This window comes from Panthera pardus, unplaced genomic scaffold (genome assembly GCF_024362965.1).
Source record: "Panthera pardus isolate Hobbes unplaced genomic scaffold, ASM2436296v1 HiC_scaffold_15, whole genome shotgun sequence".
NCBI classification, from domain to species: domain Eukaryota; kingdom Metazoa; phylum Chordata; class Mammalia; order Carnivora; family Felidae; genus Panthera; species Panthera pardus.
Genome location: NW_026526710.1, coordinates 33,431,808 through 33,439,308, shown reverse-complemented (window position 1 = coordinate 33,439,308; position 7,501 = coordinate 33,431,808).

Below are 7,501 nucleotides of genomic sequence, written 5' to 3'. Positions count from 1 at the left end.
GTATATATATATATAGATATACTATATATATACTATATACAGTATATATATATAGATATACTATATATATACTATATAGATATACTATATATATATGCTATATATATACTATATAGATATACTATATATATATGCTATATATAGTATATCTATATAGTATATATAGTGATAGATATATAAGTGTATTCTATCACTTATAACAGGTGCTTAGTTTAATAAACTTAAAGTCCCTGTCACTTTGTAAGTATGTGACATGAAACAACACACACAGCGATTTGACAGGACAGTTGCTAAATATAAAGTCAGGCACGATAATCAAAGCATCTAAAAAGAACTACATCAGTAAGCTTTCTTCCAAACTCTGCAGGCTGCTAAGAGTATGCAGTTACTCCCAGATTACAAATGGTTTGTGAGCATTCTCTCTTTTTTTTTTAAGTAATAATATTCTACTTCATTGAATTTACTATACAATATTTTAAGGATTACCCAATACTGTTAGATAAGATGTATATTGGAAATTTCCAAATGTCACTATATAATTACAACCCCAAGTTACATCTATGTCTGTTCTTTGAATTACTAATTAAACTAATCTTTGGTACCCCAGACCAGAAAGATAAAAAATGAAATATGGATCTGATTGATCAATTTTATTATAAATGATGTTTTCCTATGTTGATAACTGTTAACTTTGGGAGACTGTAATAGCCATCAAATTATATTTACACGTGAGTGAGCAGAATGATGTCAACATGGAACGTGTAAATATCTAAATATCGGCTTTTATGACAATTCTAACGTGGAAGCTTCAAAGAGACACAGACTTTGGAGAGGAATGACCAACTATACTGATGTCATTTCCTTTGGGATTTTCTCTATGTTTTTTTGAGGGTTTCTCTTTAGTCTTTGGAAAGACATGAATATAATAGGGAAAAAGGGTTGTCATAATTAGATTTTATATTTAAATTTTTTTAACGTTTATTTATTTATTTATTTATTTAATTTTAATTTTTTTTTTTTTTTTTTTACCGTTTATTTACTTTTGAGACAGAGAGAGACAGAGCATGAACGGGGGAGGGTCAGAGAGAGAGGGAGACACAGAATCGGAAACAGGCTCCAGGCTCTGAGCTGTCAGCACAGAACCCGACGCGGGGCTCGAACTCACGGACTGCGAGATCACGACCTGAGCCGAAGTCGGCCGCCCAACTGACTGAACCACCCAGGCGCCCCTAGATTTTATAGTTAAAAAATTCTTATTTTTAATTGATGTATCGTTAACATGCAACATTATAATTAGTTTCAGGTATACAGTTTAACGATTTGACAATTGCACACATTACAAAATGCTCACTCCAAATGTAGTTACCCCCTTTTGCCATATAAAGTTATTATAATATTCTTGACTGTATTTCCTATACTTCCCTTTCATTCCTCTGATGCATTTATTTCATTTGGAAGTTTGTGCCTCTTCATCTCCTTCACCTGTTTTTTAACCACATTTCACCGAAAGAATCAAATCTCACCTTGAATGTTTACTAAATAATGTTCACAATTACTCCCTAAATCATAGTTTGTGGAACTAGAAACTAGAGTTTGTGGAACAGTCTGTAAGGATTTTGCATCTGTGGTCTGTGTGTATCACTGTGCTAAGTCTTGCTGGCCATTAGAGTATGTATTGAATACATGATCCTAATCTGCATGAAACCTGGATCGAGCTGAGCAGTGGGTGAAAAACACAGCATCACAGAATATAGACAACTTACAAAGTCACTTGGTTCTGGTGAGAATTCAGACAAGGAAGAAATCAGTTTGGACTACTGAAATTGTTGGGTAAACTTTACAGACAGGAGAGTCTGAGTTTCACAAACAATGTGGAAATTCATGGCAATGTGGAAGTAGATAGGATATCATCTCCGGCCCCTGAAAACTTAAAGAGTCTGGTAGGAAAGAAAGGTACAAAGCAATGCCTTCAATACGATGCTGTGCCTCTAACAGCAGGGGAATGCAAAGGAGCACTTTGTTTGGAGTGTTAGCCATGAACAGTTGGCCACGATGCCTGGATGAAGCTCTGAAGAATGAGTAAAAGTTAACCTGATAAAGAAAGTGGGCAGAGGCTCCATGCAGAGGGAGTAACGAGAAGAAAGTCATAGAGCTGTGAGGTGGCAATCAGTCTGTGGAGAACATAAATTATTTACTCTGGAATAAAGGTAGGCAAAAGGCGGGGCCAGGTCTGAATCTTGTTGTGCAGATAGGTGGTCATGGGCAGTGGGTCAGTGAGGAACTGGGGTCGAACAGGACATGGATCTAGGGCAGGGCCAGAGAAGCAAGCCTTTGGAGGATGACAGGGGACTCTTGGTCTCCTAACCTCTCCTTCTCCTAGGCACACATCTCCAGGCAGACTAAAGGTCTTGCTGGTATGCACAGAAAGGACCACATGGAGGAGGACCCAGGAGTGATTTCTGCAGGTGGGATAAGTGCAAATGCAGAGAGCACTGCCTGAGTCTGTGTGTCCCCAGGATGAGGACATGGCTGAACCCATGTCAGAGCCTAATGCTCTCACCCGTACTTGAGAATTAACAGATCAAGCTAAGGCTGTGGCATAGGAAAATTATCTCATTTCAATAACGTCAAGGCTCAAGAATTATGGTTTGATTGTTTAAACTTGGGTTCAGGGCTTAGGGTTGTTTAACCTCGGATTCAATGTTCCTGGGATATATGTAAAATTAAAATCTGGAACAGAAACACTTAAGGTCCCTACGTACCGTCCTTTGGCTCCGTCTATGGATTCTGCAGAGCACAGCTTCCCAGTTGGTGAACTGTGGCACCGAGGAATAATATAAACGGGCCAAAAGGAGCGTTGTGAAATGCTGATTCTTCTCATCTATCATCTGTGGCCTGCATTATTGCAAAGACCCCCTAAATGTCCTCTCTGTTGCGATCCTTGCCCCCCTGTAGTCTGTGACAATTAACGTTGTGTCATCTCGACTGGCCAAGGGATGCCCAGATAGCTTGTAAAATATTAGTTTCTGGTGTGTCTATACAGGTGCTTCTGGAAGAGATTAGCATCTGATTTAGTGGACTGAGTGAGGAGGTCTGCCCTCACCAATGGGGTGGGCATCCCCTAGTGCAGGGGGGTCCTGAACAGAAAAAAAAGGTGAAGGAAAGGTGACTTCCCTCTTTTCTTGAGCTGAAACATCCACCGTCTCCTGCCTTTGGACATCAGAGCTCCTGGTTCTCAGTCTTTTGACCTCAGACCTCAGTTATACCATCAACTCCCCTAGTTGTCAGGCCTTGGTACTTAGAGAAGGACACCACAGCTTTTCTGGTTTTTCAGCTTGCAGGTGGCAGGCTGTTGTGGGATGTCTAGGCCTCCATAACTGTGTGAGCCAATTCCCATAATAAATTTCCATATATATACACACACACACACACACACACACACACCCATATGTCTTATTGGTTCTGGTTCTCTGGAGAACCCTGACCATTACAGAGTCTATCCTCAACACAGAGGATAAAGTCATCTTTTCAATCATATATGTTTTATCCCTCCTGTGCTACCAAACCTGCCTTGGCTTCTCAGTCTCACTTAGAGGAAGTCCTCACAGTGGCCAGTAGAGCTCCCTATCATCTGACCTCTGTTACCTGTCCCATTTCATATCACACGATTGCCTGCCGTGGTTATTTTGCTCAGTGCACCACGGCCACCATGTTGTTTCTTAAACCAGCTGGTGACATTCTTTATCTCCACTTTGCATATGCTTCTGACTCCCGCCTGGAGTGCTCTTCTCCCACAGAGCCCCCTGACTCATTCCCTCATCTCCTCCAGGTCTTTGTTCAGATATCATATTTTTGGTGAGGTCTTCCCTGACCACGCTATTCAAAATTGGCCAGCACTACCATTGCTAAAGACAACCCTAATGTTTACTTTAGTTTGTTTATAGTTTGTCTCCCCTGACCAGAATGTGAACTCCACGGTGGCAGGGATGTTTTGTTGTTGTTGTTGTTGTTGTTGTTATTATTCATTGCTGAATTACTACTACCTAGAGAACTTGATAAAGAATAAGAGCTCGATAACAGTGTTTTTGTATGAATGAATACGCAAATAAATTTTGACATAATGGAATAAAAACTTCAACTGGATTTAAAATCCATTATCAGAAGAATTTAAAAATTACATTTGTCAGTAGGAGAGCTGTTGTGGTATTTAAATATAACAAGGCCTTATAAATTTAGAATGATTATAAAGTCAATGGCTTCTATATTTTTATTACCTTGTTATTTAAAAATAACACCAAGAGAGACCATCAGAATTTGAATAAGTCATCATCAAAATTTCTTGTGGAGGAATCATATGGAAACATTTCAGGCATTAAAAGCAGATACTGAAAACATATGCTCATGTAAAGACTATGGGAAACTTATCATAAACATTGAAAATATATTAAAAATATTATTTAAAAATCACATTTATCTTAAGGTACTGTCTGTATATTTACTCATAATTATATAAAGGAAAACCATTATTTTTCTCACACAGCCTAACATGCATCCCCAAATCCTTCCACTTTACCCCATTTGCCATGCAAAATTATGACTTACTATGTATGTTATTAAGTAAATAAGGGTGGCAAGTTCTGGTCTAGAGGGCTCACCATGAACCAATATTCCAAAGTGTGAACGTGGGCTTGAGGGATGGGGACCCGCTGTGTCTACACTCTAGGCTATGGGTGAGTTGTGAAGTCTCTACTGTTGATGCTGAAAAGGTGGGAAGGTTCTCAGCGTGAGTTGCCTTGAATGTCACAATGACGTATGGCCTTTAATTTATAGGGACGGAGCAAATAGTGGCAAATTTGTTCATGAAATATTAGACCACATCTATGGCATTTCACAGGCCAAATGATACAGCCACATATTCAGAGTGGTCATGATTTGCTAGAATACGAGTTTTTACTCATGGGTCTCACCCTTTCATATGCAAGCCCTGATCCACCCTCTGCCCTTTTCTATACTGCATCACCTCCTGCACAAAAATCAACTTGCTAGAGATAACTGTCTCCTTAATTTGTCAAGCAGGCCTTGATCACAGCCTGTTTTAATTTGGAGGGGCAGGTATACAGAAGGCCAAAGCTACTTGCTCTTCTTGAGAAGAGTGTGAGAAGATTCGGTTGGGGGAGGAAGCTGTTCATATAAATTCTGCTGTGACTGTCAACGTTCCTGATTATTTTGTTTCAGAAAAGAAGAGGTTCTTCTGAGTGGAGCCCATGCCTTCGTGGTCAGGACATTAGTTGGTGTTCCAGTCACGGTGAAGGAAAGGAGGTGAAAAAAAAGAGTTATATAAATCTCAGCAGCACTGAAGACATTCTGTGATTCCCAACACTTGTGGGTGATTTGAGTTATCACCCCTGGGTGCAAAGAGTCTGCAGGCATCATACTGTCGAGGGCCTTCTATAGAGGATGACCAGACCTGTTGTCCATCTAAAAGACTTGAAAAGTTTCCAGAAAAGAGTAGGAGCTGGTGATGTTTAGGCTGAGCACTCCTGATGACGGACAGCATGCCCCACAGGGGTGCTGGCGGTCATGTGATCAAGCTGATTAAAAGCTGACCGACAGTAACCCTTAAACATGGAGGGTGGTCTCAGAGCATATATAAAATCTAAGTCAAAACCTCAATTTCGAGTAGATAGGGCATACAATGACCTGGAAAATGGATCTGAAGATTCAGGTCCCGGGTCATACAGAAAGATCTGGAAGGAGGGTGATGGTTCTCTGGGTCCCACCAGGTGTAGAGCTGGTTGGATTCTCCCCACAGTGCCCCCATGCCCTTGATTCAGCTCAGGTGGGCCCTTATTTCTGTCTAGGAATCAGGATCAGATCTTATCCAACTTCTGCACTCATTTCAGTGGTTTGCTAAACATATATGTATCAGGTATTGTACTAGCTGCTGGGAATACAAAACATAATGTAGTTTGTCTTTGCTTGAAAAGTCACCGGCTGCTGGGATTATAGATTGCTGGGATTATAGATTATGGATTATAGATTGCTGACAGGGAACCATGGTGGATCCCACCAGGGGAGTTGTAGCAGTGGGGGGGAGTCCTGGGAAGGAATTCACTCGGGCTTCACTTTGAAGAGAGGTATTCTGAGCAGGATCTTGGCCACCTTAACTTGGGTGAGCTTGCCAGGATGTGGATTTGAGGCTTCCTATAAGCACAGCCATGGTCACTGTTCATATCCAGGCTGAGGGCCGCAGACTTAAGCTGGAACCGTGAGGTTTGCTGATCAATAGATTCTTTCCATTTGTGCTCTTCAAGATGTCATCAGAGTTGAGCCACACTTGCTGAGTAGTATTCCAGAGATAATTATTTAAATATAGCCCAATAGCTGAGGCTAATGAAAAAATTCACCTTAAAGTCACCATGAGGTACTCTGAAAGTCTGAGCTCTATGGAAGGCCAGACGTGGATGAGAAGTTGGGCAGCACCTGACGTCTAGTCAGGAGGCAGCAAGCTCGGTGTCCAAAACCGCCTTGGGCCGTTGGCTTCTCCATCCTCAAGGACAACTCCTCTGAAATCAAACTAGGTAGCATTCCCCCAAATAAATTCAAGCCTGACAAAACCGTTGAAAGCAGAGCAAAATGATCCCCGAAATATAGCAATGTCTTGCAACATTGCAGCGAATACACTGGAAAGTGAAATACGATTCTGGCAACATTTAAATATAGAACGCATGTGATATTTGCATGGGCTAAACCTGGCTCAGACAGAAGACACCCTAAGGAGGCTCTAAAATCTAGTACTAGTATTTTCTCTTCTCTGAGTTAGGAAAAGGAATTACAACATTATTTGGATTACTCTTCATAGGCAAAGTTATATATCCTTAAAATGTACTAGTATGCTAAGTGTATGCATTCAGGATATAGTGTGGAAATGCACACGGACTCTCTCGGTGTAAAAAGGAATCACAATTGTACATACACAATAACCGCATGCAAAATGAAGACGTTGATAGGACAACTAAATTTTTAAATTTTAGTAGACAAGGGGGGGAAAAACCCCACCGCATTTGGGTGAGCGGTCTTATCCGCCCTGATCTCATTCCCGGAACCAGCCGGATAATCCTGGTCTGCAGTCTGAAGTATGTGCCTGTTCCCACCTCCTTCCACCCCACCCAGCAGTGGGTGGGTTTTACATCTCTTAGCAACAGCGCAGGAAGAGTGTTTCCGCTTTAAATTAATTAATATGCTACATCAATCCGGTGCTGCTCTTGGTATGAGTTAATGTCAAATAGAGTTTGCTGATGCGGCAGGGAAACCACTGACTCCACCGAAACAGCAGGACCTCTGAGCGACGTTTGCCGCATACACACCAAAGGCTGCACGGTGTTCATGGTGGGGACGGTTTCTTTGGCAATCCACCTAACAAAAGTAAGGAAAGTCTGGCCTCGTTAGTACCTCCTTTGTATTCGAGCATATTATTTCAGAAGGGAGGGAGATGTTTTAC